This window comes from Pristiophorus japonicus, chromosome 21 (assembly GCF_044704955.1).
Source record: "Pristiophorus japonicus isolate sPriJap1 chromosome 21, sPriJap1.hap1, whole genome shotgun sequence".
Classification (NCBI taxonomy): Eukaryota; Metazoa; Chordata; class Chondrichthyes; family Pristiophoridae; genus Pristiophorus; species Pristiophorus japonicus.
In genome coordinates, this window is record NC_091997.1 from 1,955,523 (window position 1) to 1,980,575 (window position 25,053).

A 25,053-nucleotide genomic window follows, 5' to 3' on the forward strand; every position below is an offset into this window, starting at 1 on the left:
GCAATTTCGAGCCTCAGAGAGAGGACGCAGATGCTGAAGTACACAGGGTGCACACATTTTCGACAAAATGTCTACCTATAAAATTGAATGGCTTACCCGTAGCCATGGAACTAGACACTGGCGCTAGCCAATCCATCATGAGTAAAAAGATGTTTGAGAGACTGTGGTGCAACAAGGCACTCAGACCAGCCCTGAGCCCCATCCACACGAAACTGAGAACATACACCAAAGAGCTTATCACTGTCCTGGGCAGCGCCATGGTCAAGGTCACCTACGAGGGCACGGTGCACAAACTGCCACTCTGGATTGTCCCGGGCGATGGCCCCACACTGCTTGGAAGGAGCTGGCTGGGCAAAATCCGCTGGAACTGGGATGACATCCGAGCGCTACCACATGTCAATGAGGCCTCATGTACCCAGGTTCTTTACAAATTTCCGTTCCTTTTTGAGCCAGGCATTGGAAACTTTTCCGGGGCGAAGGTGCGGATCCACTTGGTCCCAGAGGCACGACCCATTCACCACAAGGCGCGAGCGGTACCTCACATGATGAGGGAGAGAGAGGAAATCGAGCTGGACAGGCTGCAATGCGAGGGCATCATCTCCCCAGTGGAATTCAGCGAGTGGGCTAACCCAATTGTTCCAGTACTCAAAAGTGATGGCACGGTCAGGATTTGCGGCGATTATAAAGTAACTATTAATCGTTTCTCGCTACAAGACCAATACCCGCTACCTAAGGCAGACGACCTATTTGCGATGCTGGCAGGAGGCAAGACGTTCACCAAGTTCGACCTGACTTCGGCCTATATGACGCAGAAGCTGGAGGAGTCTTCGAAGGGCCTCACCTGCATCAACATGTACAAGGGACTATTCATCTACAACAGATGCCCGTTTGGAATTCGGTCGGCTGCAGCGATCTTCCAGAGAAACATGAAGAGCCTACTCAAGTCGGTACCACACATGGTATTTTTCAGGACGACATATTGGTCATGGGTCGGGACACCGCCGAGCACCTACAAAACCTGGAGGCGGTCCTCCAGCGACTGGATCACGTAGGGCTGCGGCTGAAGAGGTCGAAATGCGTCTTCATGGCAACAGAAATTGAGTTTTTGGGGAGAAAGATCGCGGCGGACAGCATTCGGCCCACAGACGCCAAGACAGAGGCTATCAGGAACGCCCAGGCCACAGAACATCACGGAGCTGCGGTCGTTCCTGGGACTCCTCAACTATTTTGGTAACTTCCGACCGGGGTTAAGCAACCTTTTAGAGCCCCTACATGTGTTATTGCGCAAGGGTGAGAACTGGGTCTGTGGAAAAAAACAAGTAATTGCTTTTGAGGAAGCCAGAAATATTTTATGCTCCAACAAGCTGCTTGTATTATATAACCCGTGTAAAAGACTTGTGCTAGCATGTGATGCAACGTCGTACGGAGTCGGGTGTGTATTACAACAAGCTAACTTTGCGGGGAAGTTGCAATCTGTCGTCTATGCCTCCAGGAGCTTGTCTAATGCTGAGAGAGCCTACCGCATGATTGAGAAAGAGGCATTAGTATGTGTTCGGGGTAAAGAAAATACATCAGTACCTGTTTGGCCTCAAATTTGAGCTGGAAACCGATCACAAGCCCCTCACATCCCTGTTGGCTGAAAACAAGGGGATAAATACTAATGCCTCAGCCCACATACAAAGCTGGGCACTCGCGCTATCAGCGTATAACTATACCATCCGCCACAGGCCAGGCACCGAGAACTGTGCGGATGCTCTCAGTCGGCTACCATTGCCCACCACGGGGGTGGAAATGGCGCAGCCTGCAAACTTGTTGATGGTGGCGCAGCCCGCAGACTTGTTGATGGTCATGGAAGCGTTTGAAAATGATAAATCACCTGTCATGGCCCGCCAGATTAGGACTTGGACCAGCCAAGATCCTCTGCTGTCTCTAGTAAAAAACTGTGTACTGCATGGGAGCTGGGCCAGCATCCCCGTTGAAATGCAAGAGCTAATCAAGCCGTTCCAGCGGTGAAAGGACGAGCTGTCCATTCAGGCAGACTCCCTGTTGTGGGGTAACTATGTAGTGCTACCAAAAAAGGGCAGGGAGATGTTCATCTCGGATCTCCACAGCACACACCCGGGTATAGTAATGATGAAAGCGATAGCCAGATCCCACGTGTGGTGGCCCGGTATCGACTCTGACTTAGAGTCCTGTGTACGGCAATGCAGCGTATGTGCTCAGTTGAGCAACGCGTCCAGAGAGGCACCACTAAGTTTGTGGCCCTGGCCCTCCAGACCATGGTCGAGGATCCATGTCGACTATGCGGGCCCGTTTCTCGGTAAAATGTTCCTGGTGGTGGTGGATGTTTTTTCAAAATGGATTGAATGTGAAATAATGTCGGGAAGCACCGCCACCGCCACCATTGAAAACCTGAGAGCCATGTTTGCCACCCACGGCCTGCCTGACAGACTGGTCAGTGACAACGGCCCGTGTTTCACCAGTGCCGAATTTTAAGAATTCATGACCCGCAACGGGATCAAACATGTCACCTCGGCCCCATTTAAACCAGCCTCCGATGGGCAGGCAGAGCGGGCAGTACAAACAATCAAACAGAGGCTTAAACGAGTTACAGAAGGTTCACTCCAAACCCGCCTGTCCCGAGTACTGCTCAGCTACCGCACAAGACCCCACTCGCTCACAGGGGTGCCCCCGGCTGAGCTACTCATGAAAAGGGCACTTAAAACCAGACTCTCGCTGGTTCACCCCAACCTGCATGATCAGGTAGAGAGCAGGCGGCAGCAACAAAATGTAAACGATGGTCGCGCCACTGTGTCACGGGAAATTGATCTGAATGACCCTGTGTATGCGCTAAACTATGGACATGGTCCCAAGTGGATCGCGGGCACGGTGATAGCTAAAGAAGGGAGTAGGGTGTTTGTAGTCAAACTAGACAATGGACAAATTTGCAGAAAGCACCTGGACCAAACGAGGCTGCGGTTCACAGACTGCCCTGAACAACCCACAGCACACACCACCTTTTTCGAGCCCACAACACACACCCAAAGGATCAACGACACCACCCTGGACCAGGGAATTGAACGCATCACGCCCAACAGCCCAGCAAGGCCAGGCTCACCCAGCAGCCCTGCAGGGCCAACAACACGCCAGCCCAGCGAGGGCACAGCCAACACACCAGAACAGACATTTGTACCGAGGCGGTCCACCAGGGAAAGAAAGGCTCCCGACCGCCTCACCTTGTAAATAGTTTTCACTTTGACTTTGGGGGGGAGTGATGTTGTGTATCTGTAAAACATGCACTCCCATGTTCCGCCACCAGGGAGCGCATCCCCTGAAGTCCCAAGGGATCCCAGCATCCCTTGGGAGCACTGTATATAAGCCGACCCCTAAGGCCTGTTCCTCACTCTGGAGTGTCTTAATAAAGACTGAGGTCACTGTTACTTTAACCTCCCTGTGTGCAGCCTCATCTGTGTTAGGAACACAATAACAACAACTTTAATGTTGTGAAACGTCCCAAGGCGCTCACAGGAGTATTATGAGATAAAAAATTCAACACCAAGTAGAACATAAGTAGAATTTAGCGCAGGTGACTAAAAGCTTGATCAAAGAGGTTGGTTTTAGGGAGCGTCTTGAAGGAGGAAAGAGAGGTCGAGAGGTGGAGACGTTTAGGCAGGGAGTTCCAGAGCTTGGGGCCTAGGCAATAGAAGGCACGGCCACCAATGGTTTAGCGATTATAATCAGGGATGCTCAGAAGGTGCAGACATCTCGGGGGGTTGTGGGGCTGGAAAAGATTACAGAGATAGGGAGAGGCGAGGGCCATGGAGGGATTTGTAACTAAAGATGAGAATTTTGAAATTGAGGTGTTGCTTAACCGGAAGCCAATGTCGGTCAGTGAGCACAGGGGGTGATGGGTGAGTGGGGACTTGGTGCGAGTTAGGACATGGACTGACTAGCTATGGATGACCTCTAGTTTACGTAGGGTAGAATGTGGGAGGCCAGCCAGGAGTGCGTTGGAATAGTCAAGTCTGGAGGTAACAAAGGTGTGGATAAGGGCTTCAGCAGCAGCTGAGCTGAGGCAAGGGCGGAGACGGGCGATTTTACAGAGATGTCAATAGGCGGTCTTAATTATGCTCCGGATGTGTGGTTGAAAGCTCAGTTCAGTGTCAAATTCCTCCACCAACACCACTAAAATAGATTAACCAGCCTTTCATCTCATTCTGATGAATGGTCATCGACCTGAATCGTTAATTCTGTTTCTCTCCCCACAAATGCTGCCTGACCTGCCAAGTATTTCCAGCATTTTCTGTTCTTCTCATTGCGGTTTGTGGGAACTTGCTGTGTGCAAATTGGCTGCCGTGTTTCTTACATAACAACTGTGGTTGCCCTTTGGAAAAAAAGACTCACATTTATATAAGGCCTTTCAAGACCTCCGGATATCCCAAAGCACTTTACAGCCAATTACTTTTTAAAGTTGGGCCACTGTTGTAAAGTAGGGAATGGGGCAGCCAATTTGAGCACTGCAAGGTCCCATAATGTGATAACGACCAGATAATGTGTTTTAGTGCTGTTGATTGAGGGATAAATATTGGCCAGGACACCAGGAAAACTCCCCTGCTCTTCTTTGAAATAATGTCATGGGATCTTTCACCTGAAAGGCCTCACTTTAACGTTTCATCTGAAAGACATCACCTCTGACGGTGCAGCACTCCCTCAGCGCTGAGCTGGAGTGTCAGCCTAGAATTTGTATTCAAGTCTCTGACTCAAAGGCAAGAATGCTACCAACTGCACAATGTTGCAGGCTCCACTTCCTCTCGGGGTGGGCTCGGGGGCTATGCGGCCTCTCAGCTTAGCGCTGGCGCGTTTCAATGCCCCTCCCCTTCCGTTAAAGGGGAGGGACGCTGCGAGCTCTGCAGGCCCTTTGATGGCCTCCACTGGGCCACCAGGGATGTGGGCTGCTGTGGCCGGAGCCCCGCACCGGAACGGAGTGCCGGGCTGCAGGATCGCGGCACAGGTCCCGCGACATCGCTGCACAATGGCCCGACCAGCAAGAGGGATAGAAAAAAAATGGCGCAGAGCACCTCCCCTTTAACTTTTGGCACGTGATGGGCCTGCGGACTGGTTCGCCAGGCATGGGGGACTGGCCAATTTCCGCCGTGGGGTGAAAAGGGGTTGCCGCGCACGCCGATGATGTCATCATCACCGGCACTGCGGCCCGGGGTACTACCAGCGGGCGCGGCACTACTGCACTTGGTCCTCCGCTAACTCCTCCCTCATATCCCCCAATATCCCCTCACTACTGCACTCGGTCCTCCGCTAACTCCTCCCTCATATCCCCCAATATCCCCTCACTACTGCACTCGGTCCTCCGCTAACTCCTCCCTCATATCCCCCAATATCCCCTCACTACTGCACTCGGTCCTCCGCTAACTCCTCCCTCATATCCCCCAATATCCCCTCACTACTGCACTTGGTCCTCCGCTAACTCCTCCCCCTTATCCCCCAATATCCCCTCGCTACTGCACTCGGTCCTCCGCTAACTCCTCCCCCTTATCCCCTCAGTCCCTCCGGGCAAAAACATTTTCGAGTCCTGGAGGCGCTAATGGGAGACACACAACAGGGGATTTCGGCCCCCTTGTGTTCTTTCGATGATTATTCCATGTTTACCGGAAGAGCATTCTTTCAGGATATCAATCTCAGGATCATGAGAATTATTCATTGTCTTCTAAACTGTGTAACATCAAATAATGTTTGTGTTAAGCTCTGCAGAGCTTTCCCTTATGGGTCTTGTAACGTGCATGATATTGTAGCTTGCACAGCTTTTATAGAAGCAGCAAGCTCTATGGACCAAATGACCTTTTCTTGTTCCATCCTTTCATATATTTGTGTAAGGCATGCTGTGTAAATTATAAATGAAACCTGTTGGGATTTAGGGGGGTGCTTAGCGCGTCCCGTTAGTGCCTGCGGGGGGGAGGGGGGTGTTGCTATGGGGTTAGCGACCGGGCGCGACTAATGCAGAACGAACCTCAGTGCTGGTTTAGCGCTGGCACTAACTCTTCCTGCCTGGGCCTCTAGTGCCTCGCAGATCGTGACATCATAAAGTGCGCAGCGCCCCGTTACCGCCCCGGATGTGATATTGCCTCCCGCTCCCTGCTGTATCGCCGGGCGTGAACAATGGCAGGAAGAGGAGGCGCTGTCAACTCGGCTGGCCGCTTGGGGAGCGCTAATTAAAGGGAATGGTTTTCAGGTAGGCCAACCTTTATTATTTGCACCAGTCTGATGCCTGCTGAAAGTTTTAGTGTTTCATTGCTGCAAGATGTCCAGACTTTGTGAGAGTGTTTGGGGCTGTAATGGCAGTCACGCAGGACACCTTGCAACACAGAACGCCGACAAGTAGATTGTGCAGCTTCATTGGCCCTTCGCTTTAAGCGGGGAAAGCAGCCTCTGATGGTGTGAGCAATGTGCTCCACATTGTTCAGCGATCTGCCGCGACTACCCCACTCTCGGACTTTAGCACCCTGAGAGAAGTGGTTAGCGTTTGATTTAGTGCTCCGCTTCCCCCTTGCAGCGCTGAAGCTGAATTTCCCGGCAGGAGAGAATCATTCGCGGCTGGTGTTACTTTTTCTGCTTTTCAATAGTACGGAATTTCTAGCCTTTAGTTTCCCCGGTAGCACAGCATTTAAAGCGAGGTTAAGGAGTGCTCGACCAAAGAAAATGAGGCCTCTGGAGTTGATTGGAGGATAAAAAAATCATTAGCCTAGGTTCCCAAACCCGATCACTATCCAGAGTGCATGGATGTCTGCCAAGTGAGTGATGTTCTTATTTTAAGCCTCTTTCAAAGTTCTTGTAATCCAACATTGAATGAAAATTGAATGACTTTATCAAGCTTTAAAACCATGTTATACCGTGCAGCTGTGTGAGGCACGGAGCAACGTTTGGTGGTCTGGAAGAAACCTTTATCCATATTTTGGTGGATTGTCGGAGGTTGCGGCCTCTTCCACTATTTGAGGCAGCTGCTCCTCAACCTCTGGCTCTACTTCAGTCCCACGGTCATGAACTTTGGTCGCCAGCATGGTGGGATGGGGTGGGCGCTAGTCCAAGGTGGCCATCCACAGGTCTAGGCTGGACATGGCCCGTGGTGTAGGTCGGAGGGTGGGGGAGCGTGGGGGTGGTAGTCTCTCTGGCTGCCTGCCTTTTCTCTTGCGGTCTCGTCCATGCCCCATTGGCCCTGGAGAAGGAGCAGGTGGTGCCCGCCGGTATGCTTGAGGCCCTTCATGACCGATGGGCACCGCAGGGTCTGGAGTGTGTTCTGGACATTGATAATGATAGTTAACTATGTAAGTTTCCTTTGTATTTTTATGGTTTAGTTCTTTATTAGGTGTGCCCCTTTTACAAAAGGCATACTGCAACTGTTTCAGTCAGTGCCAGCTGTGGCTCAGTGAGTAGCACACTCACCTCAGAATCAGAAGGTTGTGGGTTCAAGTCCCACTCAAAGAACTTGAGCACTAATAAATATAGGCTGACACTCCAGTGTTGAACTGTCGAAGGTGCTGTATTTCAGATGAGACAATAAACCGAGGCCCTGTCTGTTATCCCAGGTGGACGTAAAAGATCCCATGGCACTATTTTGAAGAAGAGCAGGGGAGTTATCCCTGGTGTCCTGGCCAATATTTATCCCTCAATCAACATAATAAAAACAGATTATCTGGTCATTATCACATTGCTGATTGTGGGAGCTTGCTGTGCACAAATTGGCTGCTGCGCGTCCCACATTACAACAGTGACTACATTCCAAAAAGTACTTAATTGGCTGTAAAGTGCTTTGAGACGTCCGGTGGCCGTGAAAGGCAATATATAAATGCAAGTTCTTTCTTTCTAACAAACTCCACTTTTCAGTGCAGGCTACAACACTCTGCCTGAATTAGAGCGCTACATTGTTAGGTACTGATTAAGGAAATACCTCAAACTTACATACTCGAATCAACGTAAAGCATCAGCATTTACTGAAAATATCTATAAATGCTCATATAAAAGTTTAGCAGTGACTGTTAGCGGATAAATCTTTAACCGATTCCAATATTCATTCATGGACGCGACTGCAACCAATGAAGCGGAAGCGGAGTGCACCTGTGTGTTGCCAGTTCGTCACCGGAGTGGGTTTGTGAATATTGAAATAACAGGAATTTTTTTTTTAAATTCTCCTATTATTTTTCTTTTGGGATGCTCGCAGCAGTTTCCAGGAGAATCATATTTCATTCCTGAAAACTCCAAGGCAATACTGGGGGATTGGCAACCCTGATTGTCCAGCACACTCCCTGTGTTGTTTAAAGAACCAGGAATGTTCTCAAGATGACGTTGTTAACTCTACCAAAGAGCGGGCACAGGCACAGGCACAATGAGCTGAATGGCCTCCTTCTGTGCTGTAACATTCTACGATTCCATGTTATGTCTTATTTAGCTAGGCCACTAGTTAGGCCACAGCTGGAGTATTGCGTGCAGTTCTGGTCACCACGTTACAGGAAGGATATGATTGCACTAGAGAGGGTTCAGAGGAGATTTACGAGGATGTTGCCTGGACTGCAGAACTTTAGCTATGAGGAAAGATTGGATAGCCTGGAGTTGTTTACTTTGGAACAGAGGAGGCTGAGGGGAGATCTAATTGATGTGTATAAAATTATGAGGAGCCTAGATAGAGTGGATAGGAAGGACCTATTTCCCTTAGCAGAGGGGTCAACAACCAGGGGGCATAGATTTAAAGTAATTGAGGGGAGATTTAGAGGGGATTTGAGGGGAAATTGTTTCACCCAGAGGGTGGTGGGGGTCTGGAACTCACTGAAAGGGTGGTAGAGGCAGAAACGCTCACCACATTTAAAAAGTACTTAGATGTGCACTTCAAGTGCCATAACCTACAGGACTACGGACCAAGAGCTGGAAAGTGGGATTAGGCTGGATAGCTCTTTGTCAGCCGGCGCGGACACGATGGGCCGAATAGCCTCCTTCCGTGCTGTAAATTTCTATGACTGTATGAGTAGCTAGCGTGTTTCAGTAACTCATTTTTTTACGATGCAGAATTTTTGTCCGGCTCACTGTACGTAGGGACCAATTAGTGCTGCTTATCCATTCAGCCTATTAGATGCTACTTAACTTCAGCATAAAAAGTCAGTGACAGCTCTGTGTGTGATTTCAACACCGCCAGACGTCCGCCCTACATTTTTAATGAGCCCCAACCCAGGAGAATGGGCCGGAGTCAGAAGAAATTGGCACGAGGGAAATCCAGCACCAATTTATGGGAACTTTGAATATGTAGAACACTTTGAGTCTTTTCGCCGGGAACAAGCGGAAGCCAAGCGCAAACAGCAGAAGGAGCGCACAGCAACCCAAGCCCCCCACCCACCCGTCCCTTCAACCTACGTCTGCCCCACCGGTGACAGGGACTGCAGGTCCTGCATTGGACTCATCAGTCACCTGAGAACTCATATTAGTGTGGAAGCAAGTCATCCTCGACTCCGAGGGACTGCTGAAGAGAAGAGTTCCCCCGAGATGCGCTCCCTGTGAGGGCCCCTGGGACTGGCAGAACGCGGATCAGAAAATGCACAAGAAACGTTTGGGGCTTTTAGCCTGGCAACGGGTGAAATCTTAGCAATAAAAAAACCCTACCAAAATATGATCCTTAAGTAGTGCATGAATAGGGGATAGTGTCAGCTGTGGCTCAGTGGGTAACACTCTCACCGCTGAGTCAGAAGGTTGTGGGTTCAGGTTCAACTTCAGGGACTTCAGCACATAAATTTAGGCTGACACTCCAGTGCAGTGCTGAGGGAGTGCTGCACTGTCAGAGGTTCCGTCTTTGGGATGAGACGTTAAACTGAGGCCCCGTCTGCTCTCTCATCTAGACGAAAAAGATCCCATGGCACTATTTCGAAGGAGAGTTGGGGAGTTAGCCCCGGTATCCTGGACAATATTTATCCCTCAGTCAGCATAACAAAGCACAGATTATCTGGTCATTATCACATTGCTGTTTGTGGGAGCTTACTGTGTACAAGTTGGCTGCCACGTTTCCTACATTTGAACAGTGACTACACTCCAAAAGTATTTATTGACTGTAAAGTGTTTTGAGACGTCCGGTGGTCGTGAAAGGCGCTATATAAATCCAAGTCTTTCTTTATAATAGAACAGGCATTGAGACTTTGTGTTTATCCACTTATCAGGTATTCAGTGTAAGCTCCATTGGTGTCTCCCTGGGTCCTGTTTGACCGCAGTGCCAACGACACTTAATTGGTAACTTTAATAGTGCAGAAGTTATCATCATCATGGGGCGGTCCCTCGAACGAGGATGACTTGCTTCCACATGAGTTCACAGATAGTTCAATGAAGGACCCGATGTTCCAGTGGAAGATGTCTGTGCGTGGATTTTTTTAACGTGTGGTGACCGTTGCACATCAGCCACCACACGGGCTCGACAGAGCTAGGCCTTTATCCAGTGGCAAGGGTTAACCAAGAGGACTGGAGACCTGCTCTGAAGCACGGACCTAATGTGCACACATATTGCTGCGTGACCAGGCCCCTGGGCCTTTGGTTCTCTGGGCCCCGTACCCTCATTCGCCGCACCTCCGCCACAATCCCTCACCACTCTTCCGCCACAAAAACACTCGCCACACCTCCGCCACAATCTCCCGTCGCACCTCTGCACCAAACACTTGCAGAACCTCTGCCACGATCACCCACCAAATCTCAGCCACAATCCCTCATCGCTTCTCCGCCCTGATCACTCGTCGCAAGTCCGCCATGACCTTCCCAGTCCTCTGCTGTACCAGGGCCCCGTCGATCTTCCTTCCCACGCTGCAAACCGTGACCTGGGTCCTGATGACGTCGCCCAGTCGCCCACCTCGAAGCCGTCACACATTTGTGTCGGCTCGCGCTGGCACGCTCCAGCTCTTTTTGAAGCCCTGACCTGTGGAGAGGTTCTCACACAGGTCGGGGTGGCCCAAACAAACACGTGATCGTTGATCACACAAAAGAACTCGCAGGCTTCAACCTACTATGGAAATAATGGTCCGTATTAAAGTATTTCGAAAGATTACATAGTAGAATGGTGATCTCTCACACAAGTTACTCACACAAGTTAACCACCATTTAGTTAGACCAACTAATGCAGTCAGTTTACACCCCACATGTACAGGGATTTAATGCTGTTCTCTTCTTGTTCTATAAAATGAGGAAAGATGTCACACCTGCTACTTTTAGCAGAAGTTTTTGCTTCCCTTCCTGTGGGGTAGTGTCAGTTTAACACTGATTCTAATTTAAATCGGGCGAAGACACAGCGCAGCAAATGGAGAGGCACTTCTGTATCACCTTCCCCAGCTGCACCAACATCAAACCATCTGCACAGATCTTCCGTCCCCAATGTGAGAAGTAGCTGACGCGCTATTGGTTTCAGAATGATTCATTATTGAAGAAAAGGAAATTAAAAAGGTAAAACCTGCCTGAAGGCAGAGGGCCGTGTGGGAGGCAAAGTGACCTAAGTAGAGACAGTTTAAGGCTTACCTTGAGGCAGAGACCAACTGTGCTCTCTTCACCAATGTCTTTAGTCTGACTTATCGTTCGATATGGACACATCGGGTGCAAGCAATTCCACAGGATGTGGTCACATACGATTTCTGCAACGGAACCGATGTAACCTCTGGCGACTTTCGTGCGTAGGCTCCAATGCATTGGGGGATTTGTACATTTGCATTCGACTTTTAGATATTTCAAAACAGCCAGCTGAGTTCGTTTTTATTCTTAGTGGGCTCCTCTCGCTCCTGTGGCCAACTTAAAATTATATAAAACTTTTCGACCTTTAAGATGCCACCATTAACATGCCACATTTAACATGCCCGCTTTAATGTGTCCCCGTAACATGACTCCTTAAAGGTACATTCCTTCAACGTGCCCTTCAACATGACTCCTTAAAGGTACATTCCTTTCACGTGCCCTCTGGAGAAAAGGGTGCAAAAGAAAAGATAGTGGCTAACTAAAGAAATAAAGGACGGTATCTAATTAAAAACAAGGGCATACAAAATGGCCAAAACTAGTGGGAGGACAGAAGATTGGGAAGCTTTTAAAAGCCAGCAAAGAATGACTAAAAAAAATGATTAAGAAAGGGAAGATAGATTATGAAAGTAAACTAGCACGAAATATAAAAACAGATAGCAAGAGTTTCTCTAGGTATATAAAAAGGAAACGAGTGGCTAAAGTAAATGTTGGTCCCTTAGAGGATGAGACCGGGGAATTAGTAATGGGGAACATGGAGATGGCAGAAACTCTGAACAAATATTTTGTATCAGTCTTTACAGTAGAGGACACTAAAAATATCCCAACAGTGGATAGTCAAGGGGCTATGGGGGGTGGGGGGGGAGGAACTTAACACAATCACAATCACAATCACTAAGGAGGTGGTACTCAGTGAGATATTGGAACTAAAGGCAGATAAATCCTCTGGACCAGATGGCTTGCATCCTAGAGTCTTAAGAGAAGTAGCGGCAGGGATTGTGGATGCATTGGTGTAATTTAGCAAAATTCCCTGGATTCTGGGGAGGTCCCAGCAGATTGGAAAACTGCAAATGTAACGCCCCTATTCAAAAAAGGAGGCAGACAAAAAGCAGGAAACTATAGACCATTTGGCTGCCATCTGTGGTTGGGAAAATGTTGGAGTCCATTATTAAAGAAGCAGTAGCAGGACATTTGGAAAAGCATAATTCAGTCAGGCAGAATCAGCATGGATTTATGTTTGACAAATTTGCTAGAATTCTTTGTGGATGTAACGCACAGGGTGGATAAAGGAGAACCAGTGGATGTGGTGAATTTGGCATTTAACAAGGTGCCACATAAAAGGTTACTGCACAAATTAAAAGTTCACGGGGTTGGGGGTAATATATTAGCATGGATAAAGAATTGGCTAACTAACTAACAGAAAATAGAGAGTCGGGGTAAATGGTTCCTTCTCGGGTTGGCAATCAGTAACTATTGGGGTGCTGCAAGGATCAGTGCTGGGACCCCAACTATTTACAGTCTATATTAACAACTTGGATGAAGGGACCGAGTGTAACGTAGTCAAGTTTGCTGACGATACAAAGATGGGAGGAAAAGTAATATGTGAGGAGGACACACAAAACCTGCAAAAGGACATAGACAGGCTAAGTGAGTGGGCAAAATTTGGCAGATGGAGTATAATGTAGGAAAGTGTGAGGTGATGCACTTTGGCAGAAAAAAAATCAAAGAGCAAGTTATTACTTAAATGGAGAAAGATTGCAAAGTGCTGCAGCACAGCGGGACCTGGGGGTTACTTGTGCATGAAACACAAAAGGATAGTATGCAGGTACAGCAAGTGATCAGGAAGGCCAATGGTATCTTGGCCTTAATTGCAATGGGGATGGAGTATAAAAGCAGGGAAGTCTTGCTACAGCTATACAGGGTATTGGTGAAGCCATGCCTGGAATACTGCGTGCAGTTTTGGTTTCCATATTTACGAAAGGATATACTTGCTTTGGAGGCAGTTCAGAGAAGGTTCACTAGGATGATTCCGGAGATGAAGGGGTTGACTTATGAGGAAAGGTTGAGTAGGTTGGGCCTCTACTCATTGGAATTCATAAGAATGAGAGGTGATCTTATCGAAACGTATAAGATTATGAGGGGGCTTGACAAGGTGGATGCAGAGAGGATGTTTCCACTGATGGGGGAGACTAGAACTAGAGGGCATGATCTTAGAATAAGGGGCCGCCCATTTAAAACAGATGAGGAGAAATTTCTTCTTACTGAGGGTTGTAAATCTGTGGAATTCGCTGCCTCAGAGAGCTGTGGAAGCTGGGTCATCGAATAAATTTAAGACAGAGATAGATGGTTTCTTAACTGATAAGGGGAGCGGACAGGGACATGGACCTGAGTCCATGATCGGATCAGCCATGATCGTATTAAATGGCGGAGCAGGCTCGAGGGACCGTAGGGACTACTCCTGCTCCTATTCCTTATGTTCTGATGTAACATGACTCCTTAAAGGTATATTCCTTTAATTATGCCCCCTTTAACATGACTCCTTAAAGGTACACTCCTTTCACGTGCCTCCTCCCTTTCTGGTCTCAAGGGCCCCTTGCAGCAGCACTGCCAACCTTAGCCAAGTCTCTCAGTGGTGGGCTCCCCTTTGGTGACAGCAATTTCACCAGAGGTCTAGTCCACGTGAGGAATGAGCCACCATCCAGCCACAAAGTGCTCAGGGTCAGACTGGGGGACGGAGTGCGTGTTGGGTATGCAATAACTCAATAGGCTTAGTACTGTGAACTCAATAGGTGCGACCTGACTCTATTTTATTAGCTCTCAAAGTGAGCATTAAACATGGAGGCTTTCTTTATATACAAGGGCTGCACGTGTGTGTCTGTGGCCCAATGACCTTCGACGGTCGCTCCTCCTAGTGGCAGGTAAACCCAGACATACATACCTTACATCATTCCCCCCCAAGATCTTGGTATCAGTCCTATTTACAAATTGAAACGGTCTGGGGCTTTCTGCTCCCTAGTTGATCGTCTCAGTTCAATTCCAGATCTGGGTGAGCTCTCCGAGTCATTCATGACTTGAGGCTGGGTAGCCGATCGAATGGGAGTGGCAGTGTCCATGACGGGGATTGAAGGTCCAGATTCATTGACAACAGCTGGGTCTTCTGATGGCTGCATATGAATCGGTTGGTCATTCATTGATGGTGTCTTCTTCAAGCTGTTCCGGTTCGTCTGTGTGCTGCAATTTCGTCTGATCAATGTGCCTCCTGCATGTTTGCCCATTGGTGAGCCTGACAATAAGTACTCTGTTACCCTCCTTGGCCGTAACAGTGTCAGTGACCCACTTAGGGCCTTGATCATAATTTAGCACATACATAGGATCATTAATAGAGATGTCTCGTGACACGGCAGTGCGATCATGATACCACTGCTGATGTTGACGTCTGTTTTCGACATGTTCGTTAAGATCAGGGTGGACAAGCGAGAGCCTGGTCTTGAGATGTCTCTCCATCAACAGTTCAGCAGGGGGTCCCCGGTAAGCATGTGGGGTCTCGTCCTGTAACTAAGCATTATGCGTGACAAGCGAGTCTGCAAAGAACTGTGACTTACGCATTTCAGGCTCTGCTTGATGGTTTGGACGGCTCGCTCCGCTTGACCATTGGACGTGGGTTTGAATGGTGCTGACCTTACGTACTTGATACTATTGAGTCTCATAAACTCTTGAAACTCCAAACTCGTGAAGCACGATCAGTTGTCGCTCACAACGATGTCGGGCAGACCATGAGTGGTGAACATGGCACGAAGGCTCTCAGTGGTGGCTGTGGATGTGCTAGATGATATGATTACACATTCTATCCATTTGGAATACATATCCACCACCACCAAAAATATTTTGCCCAAGAAAGGACCCGCATAGTCGATGTGGATCCTCGACCATGGTTTGGATGGCCACGACCACAGACTTAGCGGAGATTCCACTGGTGCATTGCTTAACTGCATGCAAGTGTTGCACTGATGCACACATGACTACAAATCAGAGTCAATGCCAGGCCACCAAACGTGAGACCTGGCAATGGCCTTCATCATCACAATACCGGGATGGGTACTGTGTAAATCCTGTACAAATCTCTCTCTGCCTTTCTTGGGCATAACAACACGATTACCCCGTAGCAAATAATCAGATTGAATGGATAGTTCGTCTTTGCGACGGTTGTAAGGTTTGGTCTCATCACATACTTCCCTGGGAATGGCCGACCAATCACCACTAAGGACACAACGTTTTACAACTGATAAGATCGGATCCTGGCTGGTCCAGGTCCTAACTTGTTGAGCAGTGACAGGCGACCCTTCACTCTCAAAGGCATCCATGACCAACAGTAGGTCTGCGGGCTGTGACGTTCCACCTCCGGCGGCAATGGGAATCGGCTCAATGCATCGGCACAATTCCAGGTCTATGGCAAATGACATAATCATCGGCCGATAATGCCAGCGCCCACCTCTGGATGCGGGATGACGCGTTGGTATTGATACCTCTATGCTCTGAAAACAAAGATATAAACGGCTAGTGATCGGTTTCAAGCTCGAAACGTAGCCCAAACAGATACTGGTGCATCTTTTAACCCCATATATGTAGGCTAAAGCTCCTTTCTCTCCCATGCTGCAGGCTCTTTCTGCTTTAGACATGTTTCTCGACGTGTACACAACGGGTTGTAGTTTGCCCGACTCACTGGATTGTTGGAGCACGCAATCAACCCCATGTGATGAAGCATCACAGGTCAATACTAAACGCTTGCACGGGTCATAATGTACCAGCAATTTGTTGGAACAAAGCAGATTTCTAGCCTTCTCAAAGGCCCTGTCTTGAGATACACCCCAAACCCAGTTGTCGCCTTTTCTGAGCAGCATGTGCAGTGGCTCTAATAATTTGCTCAATTTAGGTAAGAAACTACCAAAGTAGTTGAGAAGACCTGGGAATGAACGCAGCTCCGTCACATTCTGGGGTCTGGGTTCACTTTTGATGGCCTCTGTTTTCGAGTCCGTAGGCCTGATGCCGTCTGCAGCAATCTTCCTTCCCAGGAATTTGACTTCCAGTGCCATAAAGACGCACTTTGAAAGTTTCAGCCTGAGCCCCACTTTGTCCAGACAACGTAGAACCTCTTCCAGGTTGTGCAGGTGTTCGGCAGTGTCACGACCTGTGACCAGAATGTCGTCTTGGAACATGATGGTTCTAGGGACGCACTTCAGTAAACTCTCCATGTTTCTCTGAAATATGGCTGCAGCCGACCAAAAGGACACCTGTTGTAAATGAACAGCCCTTTATGCGTATTGATGCACGTAAGTTTCTTCAACGATTCAACAAGCTCCTGTGTCACATCGGCCGATGTCAGATCCAATTTGGTGAATGACTTTCCCCCGGCTAGCGTTGCAAACAGGTCATCAGCCTTTGGTAATGGGTACTGATCCTGTTTCAAAACTCGGTTGATCGTAATCTTGTAGTCTCCACAAATCCTGACAGTGCCATCGCTCTTCAGCACAGGAACAATGGGACTAGCCCATTCGTTAAATTCGACCGGTGAAATGACCCCTTCACGTTGGAGTCTGTCCAGTTCGATTTCGACCTTCTCCCTCATCATGTACGGGATGGCCGGGCTTTGTGATGGACGGGTCTTGCATCCGAGTCCAGGTGGATCGGCACCTTGGCTCCCGTGAAGTTGCCGATGTCCTGTTCAAACAGCGAGGGAAATTTGCTCAGCACTTGAGCACACGAAACATCATCCACCGATGACAAAGTTTTAATATCGTTCCAGTTCCACTTCATTTTTTCGAGCCAACTCCTGCCAAACAGCATTGGACCATTGCCTGGAACGATCCACAGTGATAGCTCATGAACTGCTCCATTGTACGATACCTTGACTGCTGCACTGCCAATCACTGGTATGAGTGCTTTGGTGTAGGTACACAAGTTTGCATTTACTGGACTCAGCTTGGGTTTCACGGCCTTGGTGTTCCACAGCTTTTCGAAAATCCTCTGACTCATAATTGACTGACTCGCACCCGTGTCTAATTCCATAGATACCGGCACGCCGTTCAATTTTACTTCAGCCATTATCGGTTGGCTCTTTGTCAGGAACGAATGTACACTATACACTTCCTCCTCGGGTATCTCGGGTTGCATTGCCGGATCCGCTCCGGATCGGTCATCATCATCCACGTGGTGTGTCGCAGCACGCTTGCTGAGCCACGGACACATCCGCTGAAGGTGCCCCATTTTCGCACAGCCTCTACAAATATACTGTCTGAAACGGCACTGATGAGGCCGATGATTGCCCCCACAACGCCAACAGGGTGAAATGGGATTCGTGCCCAATGGCGGACTTCGAGCAGCTCCAGGTTTCACAAACACTGTCGAGTAGGCCCTGCCAGGTGCAGCTCTGCCAACCGACGACACAATCTGGTGCACCGTACTTGCCGTGGAGTTCTGACTCTGCGAGGATATCTGCTTTGTACTATCGACCGTGGTCAGGCAAGCCTGAGCGATTGTGATGGCCCTGCTCAGATCCAGCATCTGCGCAGCCAGCAGCTTCCACAGGATCACCTCGTTGTTTATACCTGTTACATGTCTTCCAACACGGTTCCAAACTTACACGGCCCAGCGAGACGTCTCAGGTCAGCAACAAATTCCGCCACGTGCTGGCCCTCAGAACGAATATTGTAAAAACGATATCTCGAGATAACGTTGCCTTCTTTAGGTTTGAGATGGTCCCGAATCAGAGCACACAATTCCTCATAGGTCTTTTCCATTGGACGTGCAGGTGAGAGCAGATTCTTTATGAGGCCATAGATTTTTGGACCACAAACCGTGAGGATAATCGCCCTGCACTTAACTGCCTCAGCGTCTTCATCCATCTTGTTGGCCACGAAGTACTGGTCGAGGCTGTTATACTCATAATAAATGGTCAGACTGAGTATTGAGTGTAATGAGCAAGTGTGACCTTAGCTCTTTTATTGTAGTTCCAGAGTACAGGTACCTCGTGGGTGGCCTGCTTATATACTGTGCTCCCAAGGGATGCTGGGATCCCTTGGGACTCCAACAGGTAGGCCCTCTGGTGGACAGGTGTGATGCAGGTTACAAGGGGTTAAGTACATAACAGAGGCGATCTGGAAAATCCTCCCAGTCTTCTCTCTCCACGAATCGCTCCAGGATTCCAACTGTGCTCATTTTTTTTTGTGCGTGAAAGTTCGTATTGTGCCTCGTCGCCAAATATTGCGTTATGCAATAACTCAATCGGCTTAGTACCGTGAACTCAATCAGGTGCGAGCTGACTCGACTTTATTAGCTCTCAAAGTGAGGATTAAACACGGAGGCTTTGTTTATATACTGCATGTGTGTGTCTGTGGCCCAATGACCTCCGATGGTCGCTCCCCCTGGTGGAGGTAAACCCAGGCACACATACATTATAGTGGGGAGCAGTGGGCAGAAGCCCCCTCCGACAGCCAACCACTCGCGCAGGAAGAGCCAGCCCACAGTACTGACATTGGTGACGGTGACCCCTTAACTAAACCGTAAGCAAATAAAATACAAATCTGCTTTAAAACAAGCCATTGCTGATTTCCCACTGTTTCTATATTATTCCTGAAGTGTTTTCAGCTTCCCACTGATTACAACAAAGCATTAAGATGCATTTCCCGCTGCTATTCGAATGATTTCTTCTGAAACGGGACCATTTTTAAGCGAATCAAGATTGCCGTAGATTACTAAATGAACACATTGCAGCTATCGGTGAGGCGAGGCAGCTGACACCAGCAGGGGTTGTGGGCTGTCTCTGTGTGAACTCCCTTCACTCAGACTTCCTCATTTTACAAAATATCTTTCTTGAGGAGTTTCACTGCGATCAGCACAGCGAGTGTTGGGGACTGCAGTCCGTCTCCACTTGGCAGCCGATGTTCGCACCAAGCACTCCCCCAGGCTCGGCACAGCACCGATCAGATACCTTGCTACACCCTGCTTCGGCACTGCCAATTTAAACATGTTCAGCCTTGTTTTCAATCCCTTCTGTGGCCTCCCCCCTCCCGATCTCTAACCTCCTCCAGCCCTACAACTATTTTAGTGCACAACTATAAAAGGGGGCACTAAAACTGACAAATGAAACTCTTAACATTGAATGGATCAAATTAAAATTTGGTTGCCGGGGATGATGATGCACTCCCGTCCCTCCGGCGCTCACCTCTCGCAGAAGGCCGCGAGCGTACCGGTGGACACCGCGTGTCCTCCAGCTCTACAAGCCTCCGAGATATTTGCGCCCCTCCAATTCTGGCCGCTTGCGTGTCCTCGATTTTAATCGCTCCAACATTGGTGGCCGTGCCTTCAGCTGCCCAGTCCCTAAGATCTGGAATCACCTCCCTAAAACTCTCCACCTCTATCTCTCTTCCTTCAAAACACTCTTGAGCATGTTGACTCCTGTTGGGATAGAGTTCTGTGGGCATCAATTGCTCTCCAATACCCTCACTTAAATGGCCATTCTTTATGTGTGAGTGTAGCCAGTGAGTACTGGATGGCTATTCAACATGGGAAGGTCGCAGTAAGGCCAGAGTCTGTCCTCAACCAACAGTGATCACGAGAGGGAACCCCGAATGATATTAAATCTGCCACTCCCACGGGTACCGAGGCCAATTGTCAAGCTCTAACAGCCAGCTTCTAGAGACCAACAACATTGTTGTCACGTTGCTGTTTGTGGGATCTTCTACAAATTGGCTGAAGGTCCTGCATGGTAACAGTGACGTGCTTCAAATGTGCTTGATTGCCTGAAAAGCATTTTGGGACGTCCTGGGGTTGTGAAAGGCGTTATATAAATGTATTTCGCTGTGCCCATTCCTGGGAACACATCACACACCGACACAATACCACACAGCACCACACACACTTGCACAACACCAGAAACACCACACAACTCCACACACACTGTCACAACGCACACACCGACACACCACATACACCAACACAACACCACACACACCACACACACCGACACACCACACACACCGACACACCACACACACCGACACAACACATACACCACACACATCGACACAACACCACACACACCACACACACCGACACACCACACACACCGACACAACACACACACCACACACATCGACACAACACCAGCACAACTCCACACACACCGTCAGAACACCACACATACCGACACAACACACACACCGACACACCACACACACCGACACACCACACACACCGACACAACACACACACCACACACATCGACACAACACCAGCACAACTCCACACACACCGTCAGAACACCACACATACCGACACAACACACACACCGACACACCACACACCGACACACCACACACACCACACACACCGACACAACACCAGCACAACTCCACACACACCGTCAGAACACCACACACACCGACACAACACACACCGACACACCACACACACCACACACACCGACACAACACCAGCACAACTCCACACATACCGTCAGAACACCACACACACCGACACACCACACACACCGACACACACCGACACATCACACACACACCGACACACCACACACACCGACACGCCACACACACCGACACACACCGACACACCACATACACCGACACACCACACACACCGTCAGAACACCACACACACCGACACACCACACACACCGACACACACCGACACACCACATACACCGAAACACACCGACACACCACACACACCGAAACACACCGACACACCACACACACCGAAACACCACACACACCGACACACCACACATACCGACACACACCGACACACACCGACACACACAGGCACACACCACTGATGCTGATGGTTGTGTGAATACAGCAGAAGATCTGGAATTATTGCGTCTTTCCTTGCAATTCTGCCACTAAAAGTCGCCGATCTGTGATTATCGTACACCTTCTTTGTAGATGACAGCCAAGGACAACTATCCTGAGCTCAGAGGCACCTTGGAGTATAATCCGGAACTCTTGGGGTTCCCGTACAATTTGAATCTGCTGAAGTCTGGCAGGCATGGAGCAATTCAGGAATTGATGCTAAAAGTAGAAGTCAAACTTGAATTGAGGTGTAAATGATTTGGATGGTGACAGACGACAGCCTGCACTCCTCACATTGAGTTGAACAGCTGTCTGAAGGTTTGGTTGGTACTAATCTGGTCTCCGTGTCTCCCTGCCCATTAACATTGTGCTGTTGCATTTACAACCTGCACCATTCTGGGCCCAGCACTGCGGATGAAATGTGTCCCGTGATCCCAGGTGGAGTCCTGTTACATACAAATGTAATGTACCTTATAAATCGGGTGTGTGTTCGTGATGTGTTCAGTGAAGCACCTCATAGCTCTCAGCTGGTGAACCAGGTTAGAATTCAGCCAATAATCTCCAGCGCAGACAGTGGTTGGGTGTCGGCTTCTGGCCCGCCTGAGCGCTCTTGCACCCTCCAGATGTGAGCCACCATGGGCAGCAAAAGAAAGGAAAGTGTGTGAGTGAGTGTGGAGCAATGGGTTTGGGCGATGTGCCTGCCATAGTTGAATAGCTGTCATCATGTACAAGGTGTGAGATGTGGGTGTGAGTGTTGCTAGGTAGAGATTGTTGGTGGATGAGTGCTGGGGGGTGTGGTGCTTTGGGCACTCCTCCCAGCATCGAAGCATTGACCACACTCAACCAGCTCCGTTGGGCAGGCCACATCGTCTGCATGCCTGACACAAGACTCTCAAAGCAAGCATTCTACTCGGAACTCCTATACGGCAGGCAATCCCCAGGTGGGCAGAGGAAAGGTTTCAAGGACACCCTCAACGCCTCCTTGATAAAGTGCAACATCTCCACCGGCACCTGGGAATCCCTGGCCAAAGACCGCCCTAAGTGGAGGAAGAGCATCTGGGAGGGCGCTGAGCACCTCGAGTCTCGTCGCCGAGAGCATGCAGAAACCAAACGCAGACAACAGAAGGAGCGTGTGGTAAACCAGACTCCCCACCCACCCTTTCCTTCAATCACTGTCTGTTCCACCTGTGACAGAGACGGTAATTCCCGTATTGGACTGTTCACTCACCTGAGAACTCACTTTTAGAGTGCAAGCAAGTCTTCCTCGATTCCGAGGGACTGCCGATGATGATGATGATTCTTTTGGGCAGTGTGTGAAGACTATGGTTCAGATGGTATGTAGCATTTGTTGAATGCAATTAGACTGCACCTGATATTCGTCGACCTTTAGGGGTCAAGTTTCAGTCTGAGTTGCTCCTATTTTTTTGGAGCAACTAGTTTAGAATGGAGTATCTTAGAAATTGCAATTCTCGGCATTTAGTTTGCTCCAGTTCTAGTCAGTTAGAACAGTTTCATTTTAGAACAGATTGTTTTTTTCAAAAGGGGGCGTGTCCGGCCACTTACACCTGTCTTGCAAGTTTAGTCAGTGAAAACTTACTCCAAACTTACTTAGAATGGAGTAAGTGCAGATTTTTGTACGCTCAGAAAAACCTTGCCTACATTTATAAATCAGGCGTAGGGAACGAGAGATGGGGCGGGGGGGGGGTTTCCAAACATTAAACACTTCACTTTTACAAATAAAGAGCCATCATCAATAATAAATAATAAATAAATCAATAAATCAACCAATAACATCAAAACAAAAAGTAATTTCTTTTTTAAAAAACATCAATAAATAAAAAATTAAGTTCTACTGACCGACTGCAGCACCGGGAGCCCTCCAATAGCGAGCTGGGATGCCCCCCCCCCACCCCCAGTGTGTGTCTCTGTCTCTGTCTCTGTCAGTGTCTCTGTGCTTCTGACAGCGAGGGGAGGGGGAAGGAAGGGTGGAGGGGGAGGAAGGGGGGAGGGAGAGGAGAGGGAGGGGGGGGGAGAGGGGAGAGGAGAGGGAGGGGGAGAGGAGAGGGGAGGGAGGGGGAAGAGGAGAGAGAGGGAGGGAGGGGGAGAGGAGAGGGGAGGGAGGGGGAGAGGAGAGGGAAGTGGGGATGGAGGAGGAGAGGGAGGGAGGGGGTGAGAGGAAGGGAGGGAGGGGGAGAGGGAGGGAGGGGGGGAGGCTGAATGGGCCCGGCCGACGAGAGGAAGCCGAGCCGAACACTTCGGGCGGGGCCTGCCCCCAGCAAGATGCCGGGCGGGCGGGCCCCACCGAAGACATGGAGAGGGGTGGGGGGGGGGGAGTGGACTGGACCGGACCTGAAGGGGGGGGTGGGTGGGGGAGCCGGAGCGGTGCGGGAGCTGGAGGAGTAGGTTCAGTCAATCTTCGCCGCCCCAGTGAGTCCATTCAGCCAGGGCTAGGAGCGGCGTGCTTCGGGTCCCTCCCACACAGTTTCGGGCATCTGGTGCTATTGCACATGCGCACACACTGTAGTGCGCATGTGCAGAGGTCCTGGCACTGTTTTCAGCGCAGGGACCTGGCTCCGCCCCCCACAGCTTGTGCTGCGCTGCGCCGAGGGCCTGGATCGACCAGATGGAAGGGAGAACACCGAGGTAAGTTTTCGCCGCGGTTTTGAGCGTGGAAATCAGGCATGGCTCGCGGAGCTGCGCTGTTCCAGGCGCGGCCCGAAACTTGACCCCTTAGCGTGTAATGCTAATGAGCTTGGGGTTTAAGATTAGAATTAGGCGGGAGAAATTCCCCAGTGCCCCGATTGGGTCAGTAACCTGAATTCACCATCCCTTATTGATTACTTATTGGTAAGGTCTTATGTCCTACCACACAATTCCCATCCATCAGCTCAGCGATAAGGCTGGGGCTGAATGTTTACTTTCAGTGATCTGGAATTTGCCAAGTGTTTAACCATTACTCCTTGGACACGCTCACTAGACTTAGCATGCCAACCGAGGCAAGGTCCCGGGGTGAGGTGCTGCTGGATGAGTGGCCAGCAGTAACTGCTAGTAAAACTACGTTTCTGGGTGCAGTTGTTTCTGTGCAGAGGGTACAGTGCTACCTTTTAGGGCTCAGCGCATAGAATGGTAGGGCCTGAAATCCAGTACCACTGGAAAGCTGGTGCTTCCCCCACCTTTTTATGGCCATTAGCGTCAAAATTTTTTAATGGCTGGGTCACCCCATATTCAGCTCCAAAAGTGAACAAATGGGTTCCAGCGCTAATGAACCCGTCGAAAGTGGATTTTTCAGCAGTGTGGCTGTCTTAATTGAAGCGTTACCACCACTGAGAAATTCAACATGCAGGTAAGGGTTTCTAATAGGCCAGGTAAAGGCCAGGGTTTGCAGCAAGGCCCTGAGGGTGGTGGGGGGCGCGGGGGTGGGGTTTGGAAGGATGGCAGGTGTAAGAGGTGCAAGGAGAGCCAACAGGTTCACTGATATGGAGCTGGAGACACTGATGGACGGTGTGGAAGACAGAAGTAGAATACTGTTTCCTGACATGGAGAGACCTGGCAGACCGCCAGTACATAATGCATGGAGGGAGATTGCAGGCGAGGTGTCGGGCACCTCCATATATGTGAGGACGCACCCTCCCAGGAGGGTGCTGGCCAGTCTGCACCCAGC

General features: G+C 49.6%; 2 protein-coding genes across 3 annotated transcripts in view; both read right to left on the minus strand.

Moving 5' to 3' along the window:
- Positions 1-11,641, minus strand: part of LOC139233763 (gasdermin-A-like) — a 66,352-nt gene extending 54,711 nt beyond the window's left edge. Inside the window, exon 1 of one of the 2 annotated variants that reach the window (XM_070864247.1) lies at positions 11,539-11,641. The gene's annotated coding sequence lies outside the window, so the exon portion shown is untranslated. The remainder of the gene's footprint in view (positions 1-11,538) is intronic. The other variant, XM_070864249.1, reaches the window with a different exon arrangement.
- Positions 1-25,053, minus strand: part of med24 (mediator complex subunit 24) — a 590,098-nt gene that overhangs the window by 292,198 nt on the left and 272,847 nt on the right. The window lies entirely within an intron of this gene.